This window comes from Symphalangus syndactylus, chromosome 14 (genome assembly GCF_028878055.3).
Source record: "Symphalangus syndactylus isolate Jambi chromosome 14, NHGRI_mSymSyn1-v2.1_pri, whole genome shotgun sequence".
Taxonomy (NCBI): Eukaryota; Metazoa; Chordata; class Mammalia; order Primates; family Hylobatidae; genus Symphalangus; species Symphalangus syndactylus.
The window spans coordinates 88,616,414-88,643,769 of NC_072436.2; the positions used below are offsets into that span (position 1 = coordinate 88,616,414).

At 32.3% G+C, this 27,356-nt stretch overlaps 3 long non-coding RNA genes across 4 annotated transcripts in view; 1 reads left to right on the forward strand and 2 right to left on the reverse strand.

Moving 5' to 3' along the window:
• LOC134732376 (uncharacterized) overlaps positions 1-27,356 on the reverse strand; it is a 1,392,928-nt gene that overhangs the window by 189,836 nt on the left and 1,175,736 nt on the right. The window lies entirely within an intron of this gene.
• Positions 1-27,356, forward strand: part of LOC134732374 (uncharacterized) — a 135,653-nt gene that overhangs the window by 53,954 nt on the left and 54,343 nt on the right. The gene's annotated exons all lie outside the window — the stretch shown is intronic.
• The window catches only part of LOC134732373 (uncharacterized), a 212,000-nt gene continuing 206,313 nt past the window's right edge, over positions 21,670-27,356 (reverse strand). For both annotated transcript variants that reach the window (XR_010115473.1, XR_010115472.1), the window contains one exon: positions 21,670-21,753. This is a non-coding gene — a long non-coding RNA (uncharacterized lncRNA). The remainder of the gene's footprint in view (positions 21,754-27,356) is intronic.

Genomic DNA, 27,356 nt, shown 5'->3' on the forward strand with positions numbered 1-27,356 from the left:
AAGAAAATATTTTCAACATTCAAACTAATTATTGGGCTTTTAGTAGTTCTTAGTAAATATCCTTTAGGTAGTATAGAAACTTCTTTCTTCTTTATAGGTTGCTAATAGGGTTTATTTTGTTTGCTTATTTTTATTTTTAATTGAGAATGTAAGCTCCAGAAGGTAGAAATTTTTAATTGTCTATTTTGCTCATTGGTATTTTTTCAGCACTTGAAAGATTAACTGGCATATAGTAAGTGACCACGAAATGTAAAACTGGATGTTGAATGTTGAACATTCAACAGATGTTGGATTTTGTATGTGTTTTCTTCCTACATTAATTTTGGCAATCACATAATTCTCCACATTAATCTACCTTATGTGCTGAATTTCATTAATATATTTTCTAATATTTAACCAGCCTTACATTTCTAAATTTTCCTCAAGAGGCACAGATGGTAAGAGGTTTGGGAAATATTGCTGTGACTATAAAAACTACTTGTAAAAATCTTTTCTTATAATCAAAGGGGATGTGACATCAAACTGAAGCTATCATTTTGGGGATACAGCAATATATGTTTTATTTTTCCTCTCTGTCTTCAGAGCTGGAAGATTAGAAGGTACATTACTCAGAGCTGGAAGATGAGAAGGTACACAAAATAAAAATATGTGTTCAGAGTTCTGTAAAGATTTATATTCTGAACCAATGTGTGAAAAGATGGGCTTGTGGGTAAAGCTCAGGATGACAATTTAATTAATTAGTGTGCCAGAACTTAGCTGTGACGCATATCACCTACACAGTTTCTGTGAGAAAGCCAAGGTTTAAGATTAATTTAATAGGATATATGGATTAAATCACCTTTTTTCTTTTTCTTTTTTTTGAGACGGAATCTTGCTCTGTTGCCCGATTCTCCTGCCTCAGCCTCCTGAGTAGCTGGGACTACAGGCGCTGCCACCACACCCAGCTAATTTTTGTATTTTTAGTAGAGGCGGGGTTTCACCATGTTGGCCAGGATGGTCTAGATCTCTTGACCTCGTGATCCACCTGCCTTGGCCTCCCAAAGTGCTGGGATTACAGGTGTGAGCCACAATGCCCGGCCAGATTAAATCACCTTTAAGTTCTAGCATTGCTGGCCCTATGAATAAAGTATCAGAAAAAAAAAGAGACATAAATTTATTCTTTCCTACTAATAATTTTGTCTGCATGCTTTTTCCATTTCAAACCTAAAAATTTAAATGGTCTGGCTATTTGAGGCTTCTAAAGAAAGAGTCTTCTAATATTATGTTATGTAGTTTTTCCCATATCTTATCATTTCTTAGAACATTTACTGAGTTATTTCCTTATTGAATATTTCTCTGCCTCGTTAAATTCTTGCATATATAAACAGAAACCAGACTTCTTCTTGGTTTGGAAATCCTAAAGATGAAAGGTGTGTCAGAAGGAAGTAATTCTTTAACTGTAAGCTTACATGGCAAAATACTTGTGAGTTGCATATATACACATATATTCACATAAACACAAATAAACTTCCTAACCGCTTTCCCACGTTGATGGCCAGGAAAGGGTTTCTATATTTGATATTGATAAATTTCATCAGCTTTGCAGAAAATAAAATCTAAGATATTATTATTGCTTACAGACCCCTTTTTACTGTAATGGTAGTTGCAAGGGATAACAAATAGGACTTCCGTGGAGGAAACAAGAGTTGTTAGTAAAGCAATTATTTGGACTACCTTGATGGTGATTTCATTTACTGAAACCCTAATGTTTAATTTTATTTCCACCTAATATATTTAGTTCTTGTTTTGATAACTTTTGTGATATCCTTTGCTGATTGATTTCAGGTTCATTAGAGATTCCTACAAGCCTCATGTTTTTATTCCATATTAGCACTGGTTAATTACAGAAGGAAGAATAAAACCAGACTATATGGTATCATTTTTTTTCCAAATACCAGCTAAAACTAACCTGTGGTAGATGTGAATAATTCTTGTGTAATTTATTTGGCTCTGATTAAAATCTGTTACATAGTTATTAATTTTAATAGCTATCATATTCTTTGGAAAAATTTTCAGAGAAATTATAAATTTGGACAATGCCAGCCATAGACAAAATCTCAAACTGGGTGCTATGATACTTTCACTTATTCACCATTTATATCATGCTTGAGATCCTCTTTATGTTCTAACCCCACAGTTTCCCTTGCTGTCCTTCATCTGGACCCAGCTTTTCGGCTCACTCATTTACCCAGAAGGCCTGTTTATGTCCCTCTTTCATGCTTGTATATGATTGTACTTGGTACAGTTTTTTTTTTTTTTTTTTTAGGTATTTGCATCCAATAAATACCTGTGGCATATATTCCCAATGTTTCCCCTTTTCACCAAAATATTGTCTGTGCAAAGTCTATTTCAAGGCACATTGAGCTTTCTGTACACCACTAAGGAGCTAGAAAGGTAATATTCAGAAACAGATAATATCCTGTAAAAGCATTTCAAGCTGAACTGAAATGAAAAGGACATGCCTGGGACTTTTTGTTTGAAAGAAGGGCATACTGGTGATGTCAGACTTTTACAATATTTCATTGTCAGTTTCATTTCTAATGATACCAAGTGTAACCTATTTGTCCCCTCTCCAGGAACAACATCATTTAGGCAAAACTACTTTCACGTTAGTAATCAGGTATTTCTCCCTAAACATTCTTTCCAAAGGGGATGATACAGAGTATATAATTGGCTCGGTAATATTAATTAGGAAAGAGGGGGTAAGTGCTAATTGTTTATTTTATGTTTAATATTTGAGGTCTTCTCTCCTGAAACTCCTTGCTTAAGATTCTGTCAAGACCTCCAAAGACATTAGCTGTGTTCTAGAAAATAAAGTTAAAAGTTCTGTGCATATTGAATTTGCTGAGGAGTTGCTGCCACGAGTGCATCATAAGAGGCCTCTTGAGGCTGCATTTACACTCTATAGGAGTACTGTAATGAACTACTTATGTCTATCATGGGTGCAAAAGGGAGACAAGACCATTAATGTATCAAATGACTAGTGGTTTTGCTGGACTACATGCTGATCACCAGATGGGATCAGAGTTTGCTGATCTGTTTGGGCACATGGACTTTGGTCATTATTGATAACATATTACAAAAAAAAGATCCAATACCTTTGAAACAAATTATTTCCTTTATTTATACTTTTTTAATTTAAAAAGTTTGTACTGGCCACAAAATCGAATGAGTGATTCCAACTGTATAATTGTGGAAGAACTCCTACAGATAAGGAAACAGAAAGAGTGAATGAAAATCGCAATTGTTTTGTATTTGTTTAAATTAATCTGGCAAAACCATAAAGTGAAAATGATCCTCAAAGTTACATTGTTATAGCCCTGCATATCAGCGTAGCTCTTTATACTTTCAAAGCATTTATCTACTGGATGCTTTCCAATTTTAATCTCCATGATGACCCCCTGAGATATAGAAGGGGAGTACTACAATTCCCATTTTGGACAGCACAAAACATGATACACAGCAAATCAGTGATTAAACGTGGAAAAGAATTCAGGTATCTAACCTTTAAAAAATATTTCCATTACACTGCTTTAACTTCCTTACACCATGTAACAAGGAGGAGAGATAACTAATGTTTATTGAGAGGTGCTTACATATTAAACACTATGCTGGTAGCTTTATAAGAGTTATCTCCTTTAATTCTCACACTAACCCTCTGAGGTTGCTGATACTTACTTTTATTTTATGAGTTTTATGAATAAGAACATTAAGATTGAGAGAGGTTAATTACCTTGCCCAATGAAAACAACTAGTATATGGCAAAGCTGGCCTGAAATGTTAGGGATGGTTAATGCCACAGACTTCTACTTTTCAGGAATATTATATAACCTTCCAAAGTTTATTGGTCCGTGTTTAACAAACTTTTCATTTTTTCTAAGCTGCTACTTGTTTGTGACCCCTTTTCTGTCTCCTCTTTGCAGTATCTCCCTGCCAACTATTATCAGTATGCTGGTGTTGGCTGCTAAAGTAGGAGTTATCATTTGTTAGTAGCTGGGGTGGTGCTTTGCCTGTGAATTTCATCCTATTCAAACTTTGTGAAGTGCTAAATTTAAATTTTTAAATAGCTCACCTAGGATATAATAAAAAAAGAGTGGATTTTACATAATTAACATTGTAGAATTTCAATTTCACTTACTGTAGAATTGCAGTGGTTTGAATATTTGACCCCTCCAAATGTCATGTTGAAATTTGATTCCCAGGGTTGGAGATGGAGCCTATTGGGAGATGCTTGGGTCATGGGGGTGGATCCCTCATGAATGGCTAGGTGCTGTCCTTGTCTTAGCCATAATGAGTGAGTTCTTCTTGCTCTGTTAGATCTCTGAAAAGCTGGTTAAGAGTCTGGTACTTCCACCTGGGCACAGTGGCTCACACCTGTCATCCCAGCACTTTGGGAGGCAGAGGCATGTGGATCACTTGAGGTCAGGAGTTCGAGACCAGCCTGGCCAACATGGTGAAACCCCATCCCTACAATAATAATATCTTAGATTTTATTTTCTGCAAAGCTGATGAAATTTATCAATATCAAATATAGAAACCCTTTCCTGGCCATCAACGTGGGAAAGCGGTTAGGAAGTTTATTTGTGTTTATGTGAATATATGTGTATATATGCAACTCATAAGTATTTTGCCATGTAAGCTTACAGTTAAAGAATTACTTCCTTCTGACACACCTTTCATCTTTAGGATTTCCAAACCAAGAAGAAGTCTGGTTTCTGTTTATATATGCAAGAATTTAACGAGGCAGAGAAATATTCAATAAGGAAATAACTCAGTAAATGTTCTAAGAAATGATAAGATATGGGAAAAACTACATAACATAATATTAGAAGACTCTTTCTTTAGAAGCCTCAAATAGCCAGGCCTGGTGGCCCGCTCCTGTAGTCCCAGCTACTCAGGAGGCTGAGGCAGGGGAATTGCTTGAATCTGAGAGGTGGAGGTTGCAGTGAGCTGAGAACACACCATTGCACTCTAGCCTGGGGGATAGAGTGAGACCCTGCCAAGATTCTGGTACTTCCCTAGCAGCTCTTTTCCTTTTTCTCTCTATGTGAACTTTGTACACACCAGCTCATCTTCACTTTCTGCCATGAGTGGAAGCAGCCTGAGGCCCTCACCAGAAGAAATGCTGGTGCCATGCTTCTTGTATAGATTGCAGAACCATAAGCCAAATAAACCTCTATTTATAAATTACTCAGCTTTGGGTATTCCTTTATAGCAACACAAATGGACTAAGACACAAAATATATCTTTAACTTTACAATGAAACAAGAAAGTACATTTAAAGTGTTACACAAAATGCCAGGCATAGAGTAGATTTTCTTATTTTTCCTTTTATTCTCCACCTGCTGTTTATGGATTCAGAGTAATAAGTGTGTTCAGAAATAGAAAACTGAAGGCACTGAATAGGTAAACTTGTCTTTTTCAATAAGTTGTTGGTTTCATCTAGTGTTTGTTATTGGGCTTTTGTTTTTCTTTACTGTTCTCTAACTAAAAATAAAAATAAAGCTTTGCCATATTCTCTATTATGTAACGTTATTGTACAAATTATCTTAGCATATAAGCAATCTGTCTGATAAATTTGGTTTTGAGATTTTTCCAAACACACTTTTTAGAAATTGCCATAAAGCTAGTGTTCTTTTCATAAATAGGCATTTTTTTACATTTTTTGTAAACATTCAGTACAGCCTTGTTAGGAGGCTCTTCCTAAAAGATATTAATCTTAAATTTGATTTATGTAGCTATAAAAAATCTTTGAGCCTCCTTTTATTTTGGTTCTGCAAATGAGCCTTATGGAATGTTAATTGGCAGTAGAAATCACGGGAAGCTTCTTAAGAGCAGTTTTTGCCCCTTCTTGAGTGCAAGGATTTCTTAGAGTTGCCCTGTATTTTAGTAATATGGCTTTAACATGTTCACGCATTTTTCACATTTGAATACCTTCTGAAACCTACCTTGTTTACATGCCTTATTGAAGCTCCACCATTTTCCTGATGTCTTTTTGGATCAGTTTAGCCCAACCGATTACTCTTTCTGAACATAAGTTTAGTAATACGTGCCCCACATTGTAGCACTTAGTTCTTTCTAATTATTCCATGAAAGTTATCTTCTGTCTCAAGCTAGATTTATATCTCTTGAGTGTTCTGTAATCCCTGGGGCTTAGCTTAGTATCAGAACTGTTATAAGGTTCCTGTGAAGTATTTGTTTGATGGTTAAACTGAAGCCATTTAGAAAAACACTATGCAAAGGGGAATTTTCTTCTCCAGGATATGCCATTTAACCCCAACTTGACCAAGAATAAAAAATGATCTTTTTTACCAATTATTATCAATTGATGGTACACTTTTATGTTGAAAGTATTTAGACCGTATCAGGGTTCAATAAATAATGCCATCATTGAGTAGCAATCCCTTCCTCAAGCAGAAGAAGTTGGGGTGGGTGACAGGTAACATTCATTTGCACATTATTACCACTTCTTTAATTTCTGAGTTATTTTATATTTTTCATGCTTTTTTATGCAGGAGAGTTAAAAATATTACTTGCAGAAATGATATAAGGAAAAAGCCAACGTAAGAAAATTATTTTTAGGCAAATTATCAGTGGTTAAATCTAAGTTATTGCTTTAATAAAGTATGTATCTCATAGTCAGATTTCATTCAAATAACAATAAGAAGTCATATGTGTATTGTTTAAATATTGATATCAATTCTTCCCTTTTATCCATGAGAATGATAATGTCATGTCTTTTGAGATGCCGTATAGAAGGAAATCAACTTTTCTACCTATTTCATAATCTCTTTCCCACTAACCCCAAAGGCTAATGAAATACTGAGACATTTCACACTTTTGTGGATTAAAAATATATAGGTCATTAATTAATGGGAGCTTGCTTATGTCATGTAACATGGCATCATCTCACTATGGCAAAGAGGGGCATTTGCACACACACCTTTCACTTTCTGTTATTGACTGGTGAACATCTATTGAGAATTCTTTCTTGTTTTACTCACCATGGCTTAAGATACCCTAAATAATCATAGAAATCTTCTAGTACCCACAACAGTTTATATATACAGAAATTAGTGTTCTAGTTATCAACTTTCATTAGTGACATGTTCTATTTTTCTTTATTTTATATTTCAGCTCTCTGCCCTCATTATTTGTGACATCAATGAGAACATAGATTATACTCTAGAATTCTTTGTATAGTAATTATTGTCAGCTGAATGTAAAATTCTCTCATATATGTGTAATTTTTCCCCAAATGGATGAAGACATAAAAGTGGATCTGGAAAACAAAAACTATGGATCAGAATCTGGCTTGTTATTGAGAATGCAATTTGATATCACTTCTTGTGAAAAGCCTTCGTTGACCTTTACTAACTTCTGAACTTGTGCTGTTTTCTGCTCCTGCATGCTTTCATAATACTGTATGTTTACCTGAATCAGCATGTATAATATGCTGATTTGTCTTTATCAGCTTATAAGTTAGCTCTGAGTGCAGAGGAAAAGTCTCATTCTTTCGTGAATTCCTAGTGTCCATCATAATACCTGGTACATAGTAGGCTCTATGTTTGTGGTTATGGAATAATGTTGTAACCATCAACAAATGAGAGATACTTTTGATAGGATAATAAGTAAACAAGTAATAAAATTTTATATTATTGAAATAATTTTATTTCAAAATTCAGTTTTGTTTTTATGTTAGGATATATACCAATACTCTATAAACCAGCACTTTCACTTTTACAATAATAATAAAATTTTTACAACCACAGAACTACTTTGCATTACTAGAATAGTTCTTTTTTTATAAAGCCCCAAGTGCTTTACAGTGAATAATTTAGCAGTCTAATTACAATGTTTTGAGGGACAAACAACTTACTGACAATTTCTTACAGGTCATTAGCATCTGGCACAGAATATATTGGTGAAGATCTGTGACACTATGTAGACCAACCACTTGTTATAAAAGACGAGACCATGAAACCTCAGAGAAGTGGCACGACCTATTAATATCTCACAGTTGGCTAACTGAGGTCAAAGGCAAAACTTTTATTACAGGTATAATGGATGGTCCATAACATCTCCAACTGCCTGCCATGCCTCCAATCCTGTCTAAAGAAAGTTATTACAGAAAGAGGATGTGTATAAACATGAATGGCCTATGACAAGGTATCTATTACCCTGTCTACAACAGAAAGTGCTAGGGAGTAACCTATTAGCCAATAGCAGAATTTGGTAAGGTAGGTCGTTCCTTGTCTAGGAAAGGAATTATTTCAAGGATATTCTTAATAGTGGGAAATCATATTGGTGGCTGACAAATTTACCTAATTCTACCTTTTCTAGTGGAGTATGAAAGGGAAATGCACATTGGGATGAGAAGCATAGAAGAAACAATGGGCACTTTCTCCTCAGTGATATTATTCATTCCTTCATGTGAGTTGATGATGTGTGCTGTGTCAAGTGCTGTGCCAGTGGCAGAGCAAAAACTCACATGATCCTTGACCTCAGAGGCCTCAGAGGTTTTTAAAGAAAATGGACATCATTCAGATGACGGGGCAAAGCAATGTAAACGTAAAGGAGTTTTAATCATACTGACAGAGGTTCGTGGTATTTAGAATTTATTACACATAGATTTAGTTTTGTCAAGGAGGTTAAGAAAGTTTTCCCTGAATAAAGGAACTAAATTTGAAGAATGAAAAATTAGTAAGTGTTAAGACAGAGGAAAGAGCATTCCAGGTAGAAGAATTATATTTAAAGACTAGGCTGGGAGGAAGAAGGGTAGATTAGAGTGACTGAAAGATGAGCAGTGAAGCTCAAATGGTGTGAGACTGTGTGTGGTGAGGAAAATGAGGCCAAACTATGCAAAGGCTTATAGAGTATGTCAGACAATTTTGTTTTTATTTTAATAACAAGAAGCATTTGAAGTATTTGGAAACATGCCAACTGCAATGTGTGTGTGAACTGATTACAGGGAAGACAGGCTGAATAAAATGCAGAACAGGTAGGAAGTAATGATAGCACTTTAGGTAAGAGGTATGAATACTTGGACAATGGGATGGAAGGATGCGTTTTAGGGTATTACAACACCAGAACTCTCAAGCCAATACACCTATTCTATTTTCTGAACAAGATTGAGACACTAGTTCAAGTTTTCTATACTTTCTTGGATTGTTAAGCATTAGATGCACTGGGATTTAGCATGACTCTATGGCTCTTGTAATACTTTCCTCAGATTTCTTATTATTCCATCAGTTCATGGACTAAACCTTTCTTACTGGGTATATTCTCATCCTTGCATTCACAGAAGAGATTTAGAAATACATTTTTGAAGACCAGAAAAGAAGTTGTAAGAAATGATCAGAGGAATGTAGACAGGCAATGAGAGTGAGGCAGAGTAAGCCAGTGAGGGTCTCTGACCCATTTTTTATTTCCGGTTTGGGAGCATTAAACTGAACTACTGGCTATAATTTCTTGAATATGGTTGATGTACCCAATGAAGAATACTTTCTGGGCACTACTTTAGGAAAAGAATAGGGATTAAGAGATAGAAGGATGACGATAATTTGTGTGTGATTTCTTAAAGCCTCCATTAACCTGTTGAGAAAAGTATGAACTCTGATGCTGGGTTTAGCCATGTACATAGAGAATCTCTGACTCAGAAAGCACTTCTTCATTTTAAAAGCTTTTTATTGTTGAAATAATCTTAATGCATAGTTTTCTTATGTATCTCCATCCTGCTTCTTGTAATGTTAACATCATACGTAACCATAGTTCAATTATTAAAATTAAGCAATTAATATTTATAGTCTACTATTAACTAAACCTCAGACCCTTTTTGGATATCACCAATTTTTCTGCTTTTATTATTTTCCTGTTATAAGATCTAATCTGGAGCCTCAAATTGCATATAGTTGTCATGTCTTCTTAGTCTTTCCCAAGTTGTAGTAGTTCCTCAGTCTCCACTTATTTTTATGACCTCGACACTTGGAAGAGTACTGATCAACCACTTCGTAGAATGTCCATTGATTTGTGTTTCTTTATGATTCCCTTAAGGTAATGATTTTTTTCTCAAAAATATAACATCCTAACATCCCTGTACCCTTCAGTGTGTCAAATCAGTAGATACATGATATCAAAATATGGTATTACTGGTGATGTTAACCTTGATCACTTGGTTTAGGTTGTACCTGATGGTTTTTTTTTTTTTTTAATTCTATAGTTACTATTTTTCCCTGCACCATTAAGGCACATTTTGGGAAAGATATTTTGAGACTATGCAAATATCTTGTTTTGTCTCAAACTTACACTAACTAATTTTAAAAACCCTCAGTGAACCTTGAATGAGAAAATTATTACTTTGGTATTCAAACTGGAAGTATTATTTTCTATATTCCTTTAACAGTTACAGATTGGAATTCCTCTTTAGTGAAGAGCTATCTCTTCTCTTGTCTTTATTTATTTGTTTCAGTTAATTATGTCAGTATAAAAGCTACTTACTCTTTGGGTTTTATTCCAGTAATATGATTATTTATTTTTCAAATTGTTTCAGCTTTGGTCAGGGAGAGCTCTTTCAGTTTGGTTCCTATGTAATTCAGTCTTCCTTCCCTACATCCTGCCTTCCAAACCTCCTTCTATTCTGGGATCACAAAATTTTCCACATTTTGTTTTTGTCTGTTCCATCCTTTGAATCAACGACTCTTCCAATAAGCTCTGGTTTCTTGTTTACAGAATAATGACAATTTAGAAGTCTGTATATGTTCAGTACATTTTTTCCTGAATATTTTCCATCTATGATTGGTTGAATCCATAGATGTGGAATCCATGGATGAGGAGGGTCAACTGTATATATTTTGAAAAACTGTGTGCTCATGCTAATTCCTCAGTTTTAGTCCACACCATAGGATTCCTTCTAGTCTTTTTATATAACCTCATTCTATGATAGTGAAAAAACTGACCTCATTATCCACAATAGTGGATAGTATTCAACCATAGTATTTTCTGAAAGTAGTTTCAGATTTGCAAACCTGTGAGTTTACCTCTGGGTAAAAAAAAATACTAACTAGACTACAGTAATTGTGTATAGTCCTTTTGTCTTTTGCCTTATGATATAATAGCCAAATATCATTCTCCAAATTTATTTATAAGTAGTAGATTTATTTGTTATAGTTCGTATTCCATTTTGAATTTTTCCTTCATTCTGGTTATTTACTTTGTAAAATTTACAGACTATAAAGTTCCATCTCTATCGTGTACAGTTTTGTGGGTTTACACAATTCATAGAGTACTCTGACTCCTACCACACACAGTTGACATAAAGAACATTTCCATCATCCCAAAAGTTTCCTCGTGCTCCCATTTTTGAAAAACCTCCCTCTCCACACACAATATTCTACCTCCAACCACTGATTTGCCTTCTATGTTTATGTTTTGTCTTTCTTTCCAGAATATTTTTTGCTTTTTTCATACTGTCATATAAATGAAATTATAAAACAGAAATTCTTCTTGGTGTGACTTCTTTCACTTAGACAAGTGTTGCATTAATCAGTTCATTCCATTTTTTATTTTTATGTAGTATTTCATTTTATGTATATTATAGATCATAGTATATGTATCCATTTATTCACTGAAACCAGTTGAACTGTTTTCCAGTTTTTGGTGATTATGAATGGAGCTGTTATAAATATTCACGTGAAGTTTTTATTTGTTTTTTATATGTTATTATTTCTCTTGGAACAATTCCTTGGAGTGTTATTTATGGGTCATATGGTAAGTGTAAGAAACTGCCTAATTATTTTCCAAAGTGGCTGTACCATTTTGCATTCCCACCAACAATGTCTGAGAGTTCCAGTTGTTTTGAATCACTGTCACCACTTGGAAGTGTGTGTATGTGTAAGTGCATGCTTAATAGCCATTCCGATATACATGTGGTGGTATCTCATTTCTTTATATTTTCTAGTTATATATTTTACATTTATGTCTAGAATCCATTTTAAGGGTATTTTGGGTTTTTTTGTTTTGTTTTTGTTCTGTTTTGTTTCTGTAAGTTTTAAGATTCAGGTTGAAGTTCATTTATTGTCTATAGTGTATAATTATTGGAGTTAAATTTGTTGAAAAGACCATCCATTTTCCATGAAATTGTCTCCCTTTGTCAAAACCAACTGACCGTATATGTGTGTCTATATCTGAAATTTCCATTTGGTTCTATTTAATTATGAACATGTTCATTTGCCAGTTTTAAGTGTATGCAGCTACTGAGATGATCATAAGATTTTTCTTCATAATCTGTTAATGTGATGAATTAATTAATTTTTACATGTTGAATGAGTATTATATTCCATGGATAAATCCAACTTGGTTCTGATGCTGCGTTGCCCTTAATATATTCCTGGATTTCATTTGTGATATCTCTTTGAAGGATTTTTGCATCTATGATCATGAAAGATACTGGTCTGTAGTGTTTTTCTTTTGATGATTTTAAAAAATTTTTGTCTTAGGATAATGTTACCCTCACAGGGCTGTTTGTTTCTGAGTTGTTTTATGGACAATTTTTGTACAGTTGATTCTTTCTCAAGTGTTTAGGAGACTTCACCTGTGAAATATTTTAGGCGTAGAGTTTTCATTGGAAGGCAGTTTTCAGTCTGAGTTCAACATTTCTAATAGACGTAGGACTATTCAGATTTTCTGTTTAATATTTAGTGTGCATTGACAACTTGTGTCATTCAGGGCATTGGTGCATTTCATTTAAGTTAAATTTATGAGTGGATATTGTTTTGTTTACTTGTTCTTTTAATATCTCTAAGGTCAGTAGTGATTTCTCCTCTTTTATTCATAACATTTGTAAATTTTCTCTTATTCTCTTGGCTAGTATGGATGCTGAGAGGGGTGTCAATTTTATTGAACTTTTCAGATAACCTGCCTGTCTCATAGATTTTCTCTCTATTGTTCTCTGTTTAAATTTCATTGATTTCTGCTCTTATTTTTATTATTTCCTTCCTCTGCTTACTTAGGTTGAATTTTCTTTTCTTTAGTTTCTTAAGGTAGAAGCTTAGGTAACTGATTTTGGATCAGTTTTTTTTTTCTTTTTAAATATGAACATATAATACTATCATTTTCCCTCTCAGGATGGCATTCTTTTGATACGCCTTTGTTTACATTGGTTAAAAATATTTGTAATTGTTACCACCACTTGGTTAACTTTTTTAGTTGATTTCTCAATAGTTTCTGCATGTGTCTTTTTCAGGTTGGCAAATGCTTGTGTCCCATTTCTACAGATTACTCTCTTTGCTTAGATTTTGGAGTACTTGGACACCCTGAGGCAACAGTTCTAAATGAGTTCACAAAAAGTCAGGAAATTTTAGGTTTGCCAGCTCTTTCTGTTGATATAAAGGAGAGCTTCTTTAGCTTTCTGTAGCTCCAAGAGTAAAGTGAAAGCCCACATATTTATTAAGATATAAAGATAACCATATGGATTATACCTAGACAAGTTCTAAAGGAAAACAAAATTATTTGTCACATGTGCTCATTTTGCCCTCAGTCCTATGTCCTTCCACAGCCTGGGCCTGGATATAATTGGTGGCTTTCTGGCATCCAACTGCGGTGTATAAGAAAATAATGGAAGAGGAGAAATCTAAAAATAGCATAGATCCATGACAGCACCATGAAGCATCCATGTTAGTTTTTGTACTACCCACCTCTGGACTTCACTTCTCTTAGAAAATAAACCTTTCTCACGTTTAAGTTACTGTTGGTTGGGTTTACAGTTACAATGCTAAATGATGCTTACATATGGAGATTTAAGACACAGATATTTGTGTTAAGCCTAAAATTATAATCATGTACACCTGGCTAACTTTAATTTCCAAAAATATGCCAGGAAATTAAAAATCATCATGCAGTTTAAAATCCATTGGGATTTTAATCTCACTCTCTAAGTAAAATATATGGAAAAGAAGAACTGGACAGCATTATTCAAGAGAAATATAATTCTCCAAAACCTAACTGAAATCTACAATTGGGCCAAGATGCGATCATTATAAGATTATTTTTAAAGGTATAATAAAAACTATTTTTATGAAATCAAAAATTCCTGTTGCTAAGGAATCAAAACGATCATTTAGATTGAGCTATTTATTTTATGGAAAAAGAAACTGTGTTCAGACATATTCTTCCATAGGTCCTACGCCACACACGTTATAAGCATCAGAGCTAGATTTAGGGCACAGTGTTTTGAGTTAATAAAAGACAATTCATTGTACCAGAAGCAGACATCTTAGATTAAAATACAAAAAAGATTAAAAAGTTGATACATTTAATCTTCATGTAGAGTTGATATCTTCATAGAAACACAGTCTTCACTAGTTCTTATAACCCTATGTGCTTGTACAGAAAGTTCATCATATAAACACAAAAGGCAACAATTGATGGATAATATGAGCAACAAGCAAAAATCAGAACAAAATAACAATCTCAGGTTGTATAAATGATAACATGACCTCAACAGTTAGATGTATTGCTCTGTTTCTTTAAGGCAGTTTTTTGAGTAATTATGCATAGTTATATAATTATATTTTTTAAATCTCTGTTTTGAGCTTTATTCAGGGCTATCCTTGGATATTCCCCAACTAATCACAATATATTTAAAAGAAAGTGACCTCTGTTTAGTGGAGCTATATGAGAGTTATCTGATTATACAAAAAAAAAAAATTAAGGCCATAGTACATCAAATGATTCTCCAAAGAGTGGATAAACCAGTTAGAATAATAAAATAATATACTTCTTATTCCCATTGTATTACTATTATTAATTATTATTATTATTATTATTGTTATTATTTTGGTGTGTCTCACCTCACTTCAGTAAATAAAGTGTGGGTGTGAACTGCTGAATCACAGAATGTTTTAACAACAAAAAATCTAAGTTTCTCCCTTACAGATAGGAAATTATAGTAAACTGCAAAATGCCTTCTTAAGAAAAAGGAGAAAGAGAAGGCAGGAAGCAGCAGAAAGAGGAGAGAGAGCGAGAGGCAGAAAGAGACAAGGAGAGAGTATGTGCATGTGCTAATAAACTACAACAATCTCGATATCTATATACATAAGTATTGTTCTATTAAATCACATGACTCATGAACAGTTACTAGCAACCTACTTTCCTTATGTGTCAAAATTTGTATGATGATATCTATACTTGAAAGAAAGATAAGAAAGAGGATAGATTTCAAGGTGAAATAATGATTTGACATGAGCTCTACTTTCCAGAATGCTTACGTTGAATCTGTATCCTTTAAGTATCTGTACGGCATTCCTCTAATTCATTACCTCCAAGTTGCACTACTGGGGTTTGTAGCAATGTTTTTTCCTAAAAATATGGCTTGATTCCATACAGCTTTATTAGAATATACTGATGTGTATTTAGGAGCTTAGAAACATTGCAGATGCTCTTAAAAACCATTTGGCTTTCCTAATTTCAGTTATCTGTCACTGTTCTTCTCTTGAAGATTACAAAATTCTGTTTTATTTTCTTCAATTCTGTGTTTATTTTTATCTTCAATCCATCATTTTGAGTTCAAGATTATTTTATCATGCAGGTCTATCAATGTACAATGTAATAAATGAGAGTTCACAGGAGAGGACAGAAGACAGAAAGGAGTTTCCACACTCTTGAGACAGTCTGACATTGGTCTGATTCGCAGAAAGAATATTCTCTTTTTGTGAATTCCCAGTTTCATTTCCCTGGTTTATGACACATAGGTAAGACTTAGAAACTGTAAACAAATAAGCTTATGATTGATTGATGACAGGCAATAGTTTGAAGAGCACATTTTGTTTTATGCAGGTGTTTTATCATGTTTGACTCTGTTTTCATAGCAATTATTTATTTCCACGAGTTCAGAAATTGCTTAAAATTCTGGTTTCTGTAAGAGCGAAATACCTATTTTTCTCTGAAAAATTTTCTTGTATTGAAAAATCACTCTGACATTATGTTTAGTTTAATTTTTTACAAAAGAAAACAGTCAACTCAGCTTTACTACAAGATTTTCATAGAAGAAATGGTAAATATTATATATATATGCTTTTTATTTAAGTAACTCTTATTTATTGCTTATTACTATGTGCCAGACGTTGTAAACTCTTTCACATATTTATTCACTGTGTACAAGTCAGTGAGGTAGGTATTATTTTGATGTCTCTTTTACATTAGAAAAAATTATTCAACAAAGAAATGTGGTCACTGAAGTCCCATTTGTGTATGTTATTTGAGTTTATTGTCTAAGTGTAAAATCTCTAAAATAATATATTTGAAAGAGGTCCATTGGCAAATGACTAAATAAATGTGCCTTTTAAGTTTGATGAACATGTCATATTGTTGAGAAATTTTTACCACATTATAAGTACTCTTCCTTTATTTCTTATTTTAATTTGTATTTGTACCTCAAGGTAGAGCTATTTTATGCAAATATTAATGGGCAATAATAGGATGTACCTTATTGTTACATGGTGTGAACATGGGGAGCTCCTGTTAGATGAGATGCAGATATCATACCTACACAGCAAGAAAAGGAAGGTCACTATAATTACCTTTATGAAAAATCACTCATATATAAGCATCCTCTACAACGCAAGAAGAGAAAACTACTAAATATTTCATGTGTCACAGATGAAATTGCCACAAAATTTATAAAATATTTAGAAGTAAAGACAAAGTATATTTCATATGTACCTTTTGTATTTTACCAAAAATATATAATTGTCTGACCTTAAAAACATATAACAGAAAAGCATGTAATAGAAATTTAATATAAATTTAAATAACTTTATATTAAAGTAGAAACAATTTCAGAAAACAAATGCCATGTCATCCTTTTAAAAATTTACATACATAAAAGCTTAAAATACACAAATTAATAAAATGAAAAAAAAAACAAACAGTGACAATTTATCAAAACCTGAAGACACACAATGCAAATGATCTGTGATTTAGAAGGAAAACATGGAGAAGGCATTTCAATATTAAATGGAAAAAGTCGAATATAAATTCATATAAAATAGAGGTTAGAATATCACAGGAGAATATTCTAAATAAATGTACATAAATATAATTGAAAAGTTAGATGAGAAGGGAATTTACCAGAATATTGCAATTTGCTAAAATTTTCCTTAAAAAATTTAGAACTTAAATACACTTACATTCCCTCAGGAAGCTGAATGAGAAAAAAAAATCCTACACAAAATACATGTACAATGTTCAAAGAATTTTAGTCAAATTTGACTAAAACTTAAGAGGGATTTAATCTTATCTTCATGCAAACTATTTCAGACAATTTAAAAAATTATCCTACAGCCCTTTAAGGAAATTTCTATAATGTTAATAATAAAATTTGACAAAAATAGAAAGGAAAAGGAAAATCAGAGGTGAATCTCCCTAATGCAGGTATTTGCCAAAATTATAAATAATAGTAAAAATGTCAAGCAATATATAAAATGTATCGTAATCAAAAAGGATAAGAGGCTTGCAAATACATTTAAAGTAAATATATCTACTAACATAATTCAACACCTTAAGAAAAAAGAGAAACCAATATTCACCCCAACAGCTGCAAAAAAAAAAGCAATGAATATAATAAATACTTATTATATTAAAATATGGAACAAAATTAATAGTTCTTTGAAATAACATTTTTCCCAAACTGTGACATAGACAATGTTAGTGAAAATATTAGATACTTTGTTTTGAAAATCACAAAACATATGTTTACTCTTGCACTTCTATCTATATTTGCAGTGGAATTCTGGCCAGCACAGTAAGACAAAAATGTGGATCACAAAGAGAGAAAGAAAAGTGGCAAGATTAGTAAAACTTATCGTTGTCTATATAGAACCTCAAGAGAATATAAGACAATTGTTTAGAACTAATAGTCCGTTAAACTGCTAAACATGGGATTGACATAGGCAACAACAGATTTCCTATATATCTGAATATAAAAACTGGAAAATTAATAATTGTGAATCTATAATGAATATCTCTTTATAATAGTAACAACATTTAAAGTTGTCTAGGTATAATCTTTGAAATATATACAAGTAAAATCTATGCGGAGAAAAAACAAAATATGATTCAGGTAAAAATTTAACAAAATAGAGTGGCTAATCATGTTTTGGATGGGAAGACTTATTATGAGAAATTTGACAAACTAATAAAAATTTCATATGAAAAAATAAAAAGCCAAGACAGTAATAAAATAAAATATTAAGAGCAAGGGGGGCTGGGAGGATTTTCTTCAGATATTGGAACTAATTATAATGCAATAGCAATATAAAGAGTAAAATATGACACAGGATATAAAGAGTCAAATTAAAAACAGAATGCAGAAATTAATCCACACGTGTATGAAACTAGATATTTCAGAAGAATGGCACTAAATATGTTAAAGAATGGACTACACATATTAGAATTAATAAATTGATTATTCAGTGCAAAGATTTGGGGACAGTTTGCTATCCACAAGCAAACTATCTCAAATATATTCACAATATTTATATGTGGCAAATTTCTTACATTTATTTGGAACTAGAGATTTTCAACTTTTTTTGTGGATACAGTGCTAGAAATTCACACTAGGAGAAGGCTATATGGAATTTTCAGAATATCTTTATCTTCCATAGCACTGAGATGGAAATGTAAACTTAATGTTCTATTTAAAATCCATCAAATTGAAAAACATTTAAAAAAATTATTCCCATACCTCATATTAGCAGAGACATGGAAAAAAAATAAATTTCCTTGTACTAACTATAGCAGTAGAGTTGGTACAATTTTGTACCAACTATACAAAATTGTTTTAATATTGTATTACAATTTTACCAATTTGGAAAGGGGACTAGCAAACCCAGAAAAATTAAGATAGGCGTAGTCTAATACAACCTTGAAATTATTTTATGTAAGTTTGTAACGAGAAGAAGCATTTGCACATGTACACAGGAAAATGTTAATAAAATGTTCATTACACAATTGCTTGTAATAATTTTTAAAAGGAAAAAGAAATTCTTCAATTGGAAATAAGTTGATTTTAGTACACATATTTAATGAAAAAATATATGGCAATGAAATACATGAGTTAAAGCTATATATATCAATATAAAAATATTAAGAATATTGAAGGGTCAAATGTAAGGAATTACCAAGTACATATAATATAATACCTTTTATATAAAAGTTACAGTATTTAAAAATGCTAACATTGTTTATGAATATACAAATATGAAGTAAAAATATATAAACATGGATAGAAGGAATATACAACTGGCTTCAGAAGAGTGATATAACTTGTAGGGGAAAGTAAGGCAGAGTCAGCTGCAAAAATAGCAATACTTTCTTTATAAAAAGATATAACTGAAATAGAAAAACGGTAATCTTTGTTAATTTTTTGTGGTGAATAAATGGGTGATAATCTAAATATCCTCTATATTTCTCATGTTTAATAAATTTTTTAAAAAGGAAAAATCGCAAATATTTACATAGGTTATTTATGTTTTCCAAAATAACACTCTCTTTACACATTTAAAATTGAATTGTGGATTAAAAATCATATTATGTGTGTTGTTTAAAATTTATTATGTATATAGGATCGTGAGAAAGTGAGTTACTCCAGCATTTAAAATATGTTGAGATTGGCTACCAATGAATATTTTCAACGTTGACTCACTAAAAAATTCCTCCATAGTTGCTATTCTTTTTGCTGTAGTGAGATAAAATCATATCCTGATGTACAAGGATGAAGTGAAAAGGAATTTTTAGAGGTAAATGTACAATATATGTGTATACACATCATCTATCTATGATGTGATATATATCAGTAATACACATCATTGGAAAAAAGTTCTATACGAATAAATAGTAGCTTATTATGATTTTACTTTGAAACTTCTAAATCATTTTCTCATTCAACTCAATGTGTAATGACAGATTTTACTGCATTTTATAATGCAGAATATGTGCCTGATAAACTAGCAAATTGGGTTGCATATGCTAATTTATGTATTTAAAGAAAAAGTGAGTACCTCATCATGATATTTAAATACTTGCCAATTTTGATTTAAATTATAAAACATTTTGATGCATGAAGGCAAAAATGTAAACTAATTACAGATAACACCTTTATTCTGTCTTGGTATTCCTGCAGTCTTATCACTCACGCCTTCAGTATTTTAATAAAGACATCCTGGAACCATGATGTAGAGTTTAGAATACAAATGTATATTTTAGCTATACATTTCTATAAATTTAGAAACTGCTTATAATGAAACCATTGGTGTGACGTTAGCAATAATAATGTGAACAGACAGCATGTGTTTCTTCTTGAAATAATGCCACTGAATCTTAGGTCAATTAAAAATACTTTGATTTATGTATATTTCCAACAATAAAATAATAAAACTTGTATTTATAGAGTAAGAATTAGCTATGTAGGAAAGCTGTTTCTTTTCTCTATGAATACAAAATCTTTATAAAGTTAGGCATTAATATCAATCTATATTAAGATTTTTGGATTTTGAGCTGCTGGTGAAGAAATAAACAAGTAGATGTTTTTAAAATTTGAGTTAAGAATTTGTATTTGTTAAAATGTTTATGTGGTTATCTTTGGATTTTTCAGTTTATTTATGGGAAATTCATCCTATAAGATTACTGAAATGCATCAAGCATATTCTCCACCGATTGTGTGGAATTAGGAGGCATTGGTAATAACTCAAAATTTAAATGATGGGTAAATAAACTACAGTGCTTCCTTAAGTAGAAATATTTGTACTTATGTGAATGAATGCTCCAAATACACTAACTGAAAAATAACTAAGAAAAGCAAGGCCCTATAATAAAATCTCTCTTTTATTAAAATAATTTAAAAAATGAAAAATCAACCCATAAATAGAATAAAAATTAGATTTTATATTAAAATTGAGTGAATGAGTAAATGAGATCCCAGATGTTCTTATTAGCAAACACCTTTAACCCGAAGAATAAGTTTATTCTTAATAATCTTAGTTAATAATGATAATAATGAAAATAAGCAGAATATATTAACAGCCTAGTGGGTAAAGCATATTTCCTGGATATCTGAATTGCTTTTGATTTATCATCCATGAAAAATTTCTTCTGGATAAGTATGCATGCATGTACTCTGTAAGAACATGAACAATGCAAAAATGTGTGGCATAGAAAGTGAAAACCTCTAAATCCTAAATATCATGTACAGTTATTGTTAACAAGAAAAATTCACACTAAAGCATTATATGTGTATGTGTTGTGGGTTGAAGTGGGTCCCCTAAAATTTTTACATTGAAGTCCTAACCCTGAGTAACTCAGAATGTAAGGTTATTTGAAAATAGAGTTGTCACAGACATAAGTGGTTAAGATGAGGTCTTTAGAGTAGGACCTAAGCCATTATGACTGATGTTCTTATGAAAAGGGAAAATTTAGACAGACACATGTGCAAGGAGTACTCCATGTGAAGAGAAGACAGAGACCAGAGTGATGCTTTTAAACCAAGGAATGTCAAAGATTGCCAGCAAACTACCAGAATCTAGGTAACAGGCATAAAACTGATTCTTACAGCCCTCAGAAGAAAACAAACTTACTGACATCTTAATCTTGGATTTCTAGACTCTGGAACTGGAAGACAACAAATTTCTCTTGGTTAAGACATCCAGTTTGTTAATGGCAACCCTAGAAAAATACATTATATTGTCAATATTCCACCATTATTAATATTCTCCGATATTTATTTTACATTCCTATGCATCTATCCATTTATTAGTTCATCTTATTAGGATGCATGTCAAATAAAATGACGGTATCTATACACCTCAACAATAAACATTTAAGTATATAATAAGCTGAAATGCAATATTAGGTTATGGGTTTTTTTTAAAAAATTACTTATTCTTTAATAGAGATAACTGTACATGTTTATGAGATACATAGTGATCTTCTCTGCAGCAATTTGAAGATATATGTTATTGTTAGCTATAGTCATTCTACAGTGCTATAGAACACTAGAACATATTTCTCCTATCTAGCTATAATTCTGTATCCTTTAATAAATCTCTGCCTATTCTCCCCTTCCCTTTAATCTTCCCAGCTTCTAAAAACCTTTGTTCTACTCTTACTTCTATGAGATCAACTTCTGCATATGAGTAAGAACATGCGGTATTTAACTATCCTTTCTGCACTTATTTCACTTATGTTGTCCAGGCTCATTCGTGTTGTTGTAAATGTCAGGATTTCATTCTTTGTTATGGCTAAATAGTATTCCATTGTGTGTACATTTCATATTTTCTTTATCCATTCATCCGTTGTTGGAAACTTTGGTTGATTCCATTTTCTGGCTATTGTGAATCATGCTGCAATAAACAGGAGGGTGAAGATTTTGCTTCAATACACAGATTTCCTTTTCTTTGGATAAATACTCAACAGAGAGGTTGCTGAATTATTAATACATGACAGTTCTATTTGTAGTTTTTTTGGGGAACCTTCATACCATTGTCCATAATGCCTGTACTAGTTAACATCCCCACCAACAGTATATTAGATTTCAATTTCCTCCCCATCCTTGCCAGTATGTTTGTTTGTTTGTTTGTTTGGTCTTTTACATAGTAGCCATTCTAACTGGGATGAGATGATATGATATTTCATTGTGGTTTTGATTTGCATTTTCCTGATGATTAGTGATGTTAAGCATTTTTCACATATTTGTTGGCCATTTGTGTGTCTTCTTTAGACAAATGTCTGCTGAGATTACTTGCCCTTTTTTTCTTTGCAAATGACATGATTTTGTTCTTTTATTATGGCCAAATAGTATTCCATTCCATTTGACCATTAAAAAATGTGGTATACATACCACATTTTCTTTATCCGTTTGTTTGTTAATGGACACTTGGGTTGATTTGTTTTATGTTTTTGTTTGTTTCTTTGTTTTTTGAGACAGAGTCTTGCTCTGTCGCCCAGGTTGGAGTGCAGTGGCATGATCTTGGCTCACTGCAACCTCTGCCTTCCAAGTTCAACAATTCTCATGCCTCAGTCTCTGGAACTACAGGCATGTGCCAACATGCCCAGCTATTTTTTTGTCTTTTAGTAGAGATGGGTTTTCACCATGTTGCCCAGGCTGGTCTTGAACTCCTGATCTCTGGCAATCCACCTATCTCAGCCTCCCAAAGTGCTAGGACTACAGGCATGAGCCACCATATCCAACCAATTGGGTTGATTTCATATTGTGAATGGTGCTATTTACCCATTTTTTAAAATCAAATTGTTTATTTGTCTTGGTGTTGAAATGTTTGAGTTTCTAGTATATTCTGGAAATTAATTCCTTGTCAGATGAATAGTCTGAAAATATTTTCTCCCATTCTGTAGGTAATATTTTTTACTCTGTTGATTATTTCCCTTTGCTGTGAAGAAGCTTTTAGTTTTATATAATCCTATTTGTTTATTTTTGCTTTTGTTGCCTGTGCTTTTGAAATCTTATTCATAAAACCTTCTCCCAGATCAGTGTCCTGAGGTATCTCCCCTGTGTTTTTTTCTAGTAGTTTTATAGTTTTGGGTTTTTAAATTAGGTCTTTAATCCATTTTGAGTTGGTTTTTGTATAAGGTGAGAGGTGGGGTTCTAGTTTCCTTCCGCATACGGATATTTAGTTTTTTTAGCACCAATTATTGAAAAGACTGTCCATACCCTAGTGAATATTCTTGGTGCCTTTGTCAAAAATCAGTCAACTCTAGACATGTGGATTAATTTATGGGTTCTGTATTTAATTCTGTGGGTTTATGTGGCAGTTTTTATGTCAATACCATGCTGTTTTGGTTAGTATAAACTTGAAGAATATTTTGCGATCTAGTAGTGAGATGTTTCCAGCTTTGATCTTTTTTCTCAGGATTGCTTTAGCTATTGTAGGTCTTTTGTAGTTCCATATGAATTTTAGGATTTTTTTTCTATTTCTATGAAAAATTTCACTGGCATTTTGATAGGCATTTCATTGAATCTCTAGATCACTTTCAATAGTATGGTCATTTTAACATTAATTATTAATTTTTCCAGTCAATTAATGCAATATGTCTTTGCAGTTTTTCTGTCTTTTTCTATTTCTTTTTTCAATGTTTTGTAGTTTTTCTTGCAGAGATTTTTCACCTCCTTGGTCAAATTTATTTCTAAGTATTTTACTGCTTTTTTTTATAAACTATTGTAAATGATTGCTTTCTTAATTTATTTTTCAGCCAGTTTGTCATTCATGTATAGAAATGCTATTGATTTTTGTAGGTTGATTTTGTATCCTGCAACAACATTACCAAATTTATTCATCACTTCTAAGAGTTTTTTGGTAGAGTCTTTAGGCTTTTTATATATAAGATCATTTCATCTGCAAACAGGGATAATTTCATTTCTTCTTTTCCAATTTGGATGCTCTTAGTTTCTTTCTTTTCCTTATTTGCTCTGGCTGGGGCTTCCAGTATTATGTTGAATAAGAGTGGTGAGAATGAGCATGCATGTCTTGGTCCAGTTCTTAGGAAAAAAAATACTTCCAGCTTTCCCCTGTTCAGTATGATATTAGCTTTGTGTTTGTCATATGTGGCCGTTACTTTTTTTGAAGTACATTCCTTTTATACGTAATTTATTGAGATTTTTATTCATGAAGGGATATTGAATATTTTTCAATGCTTTTTCTGAAACTCTTCATATAATCATATGGTTTTAGTCCTTCATTATGTTAATAGGCTGTATCCTGTTTATTGATTTGAGTATGTTGAACATCCTTGTTACAAATTCCACTTGATTGTGGTGTACGATTGATATGGTTTGGATATTTGTCTTCTCCAAATCTCATGTTGAAGTGTGATCTCCAATGTTAGAGGTGGAGCCTAGTGGGAGGTGTTTGGGTCATGGGAGTAGATCCCTCATGAATGTCTTGTTGCCCTCTTCATGGTAATAAGTGAACTCTCACTCATAGTTCACATGAGATCTGGTTGTTTAAGAGAGTAGCAGGGGCACCTCCTTGACTCTGCTACTGCTTTCACTATGTGATATGCCTGCTCCCCTGTCTCCTTCCATTATGACCGTAAGCTTCCTGAAGCCTTCATCAGAAACAAATAGCACCACACTTCTACATCACAGACTGCAGAATCATGGGCCTAAATAAACCTCTTTTGTTTGTAAATTACTCAGCCTCAGGTATTTCTTTATAGCAATGTAAATAGACTGATGCAGTGATCTTTTTAATGTGCTATTGGATTTGTTTTGCTCATATGTTGCTGAGCACTTTTTTATCTAAGTTCATCAGGAATATTGGACTATAGGGTTTTGTTTGTTTTTCTCATGTCCTTGTTTTTGTTATCAAGATTATGCTGGTCTTGTAGAATGAGTTTGGAAGAATTCCCTTCTCTTCAATTTTTTGAAATAGTTTGAGAATAATCAGTATTAGATCTTCAAAACCGTAGTGAAACTCAGCAGTGACTTCATCCCTTCCTGGACTTTTTCTTATTGGGAGACGTTACTGATTCAAACGCATTACTTGTGATTGGTCTGTTCAAGTTTTCTACTTCTTTTGGGTTCCATCTTGATAGGTTGCATGTGTCTAGGAATTAATCCATTTCCTCCAGCTTTTCAAATTTATTGGTGTATTGTTTATAATATTCTCTAATAATCCTTTGTATTTCTGTTGTATCAGTTGTGAGGTCTCCTTTTTGGTTTCTGATTATGTTTGTCTCTTCTCTCTTTTCTCCTTAGTCTAGCTAATGATTTGTTAATTTTCTTTTCTTTTCAGAAAACCAACTTTTTGTTTCATTGGTCTTTTCTACTTTTTTGTGGTCCCAATTTTGGTTATTTCTGCTCTGATTTTTATGATTTATTTCCTTCTACTAATTTTGGGTTTCAATTTTTTCTTGCTTTTCTAGTTCTTGAAATACATCATGATGTCATTTATTTGAAATCTTTCTACTTTTTTGATGAATATATTTATTGCTATACACTTGCCTCTTAATACTGCTTCACTATGCCCAGTAGTGAAGCAATTGGCTATACCTAATAGGCTTTTGTATGTTTCATTTCTATTTTAATTTGTTCCTTTCTTATTGAAGGGTACAAGCTCCAGATGCCTCTACCTGGCCATCTTGTGGCATCACTCTTTTATGGATGTTTTTTAGCTAGCTATTTTTTAGAAAACATAATTACATATAGGTAATTATACAAACTCCAGCACACAACTAAGTGAGCTTAAGCAAGTATATACACCTGTGAAACTCAAATCTTTATCAAAATATGATACAATACCATTATTTCTGAAAATTTTATAATGTCATTTATTGGCATTTTTAATGACCCTGATACCAGAGGCAATGACTTCTCTGATTTTTTTATAGATTAGTTTTGCCAGTTCAGAAACTTTCATATAAATGAAATCAGTGTGTACTCTTTCATATAGAACTTGCTTTATTTAGCATACTGCTTCTGCAATTCATCTTTCTTTTTGTTATAAGCAACTGTCCCCTTCATTTATTAACAGTATCCTATTATATATCACATTTTATATATCACATATAAATATATCACATCATGTTTTCTTGTAGAAAGTTTATTATTTTTATTTTTAAATCTATAGTCTATCTCACATTAAATTATGTATATGATATTGGATAGTGGTTGAGTTACCTTTTTTCCTTGTGGACATTTGGTTATAGCATCCTTATGGTAAATATTTTTTTCTTACCAGATTGTTTTGGTAATGTTATTAAAAATAAAAGAACTGAATAAATATTTCTGGTTGTTGTTTGTTTCCATGATCTATTAATGTGTGCTAGTCTTCTGCACAATCTTAATTATTGTAGCTTTAGATTAGGTCTAAAAGGGATGTGGTATAAGGCCTCAATCTTTGTTCTACTTATGAAAATTGCTTAAAATATTCTAGATACCTTTCATTTTCACATAGATTTTACAATTAGCCTGCCTTTATAAAAACAAACAAACATTGGGCTGAAATTATAATTGGAAGTGCATTTAATCTAAAAATTAATTTGGAAATATTGAAATTTATTCATATTGAATCTTTAAATGTACAGCTTTCATATCTCCAGTTTGGTTTTCTTTGATTTTTGTCATCAAAGATCTTTCATTTTTTAAAATTAAACTGTTAATTTTGATATAATTGTAAATTTGCAAACAGTTGTAAAGAATAATACAGAGATCTTGTGTGTCTTTTACCCAATTCTCCTCATAGTATATCTTGCAAAATTATAGTACAGTATCACAAATGCATTATTAGCATTGATAGGGTCAGGGTGCTGAA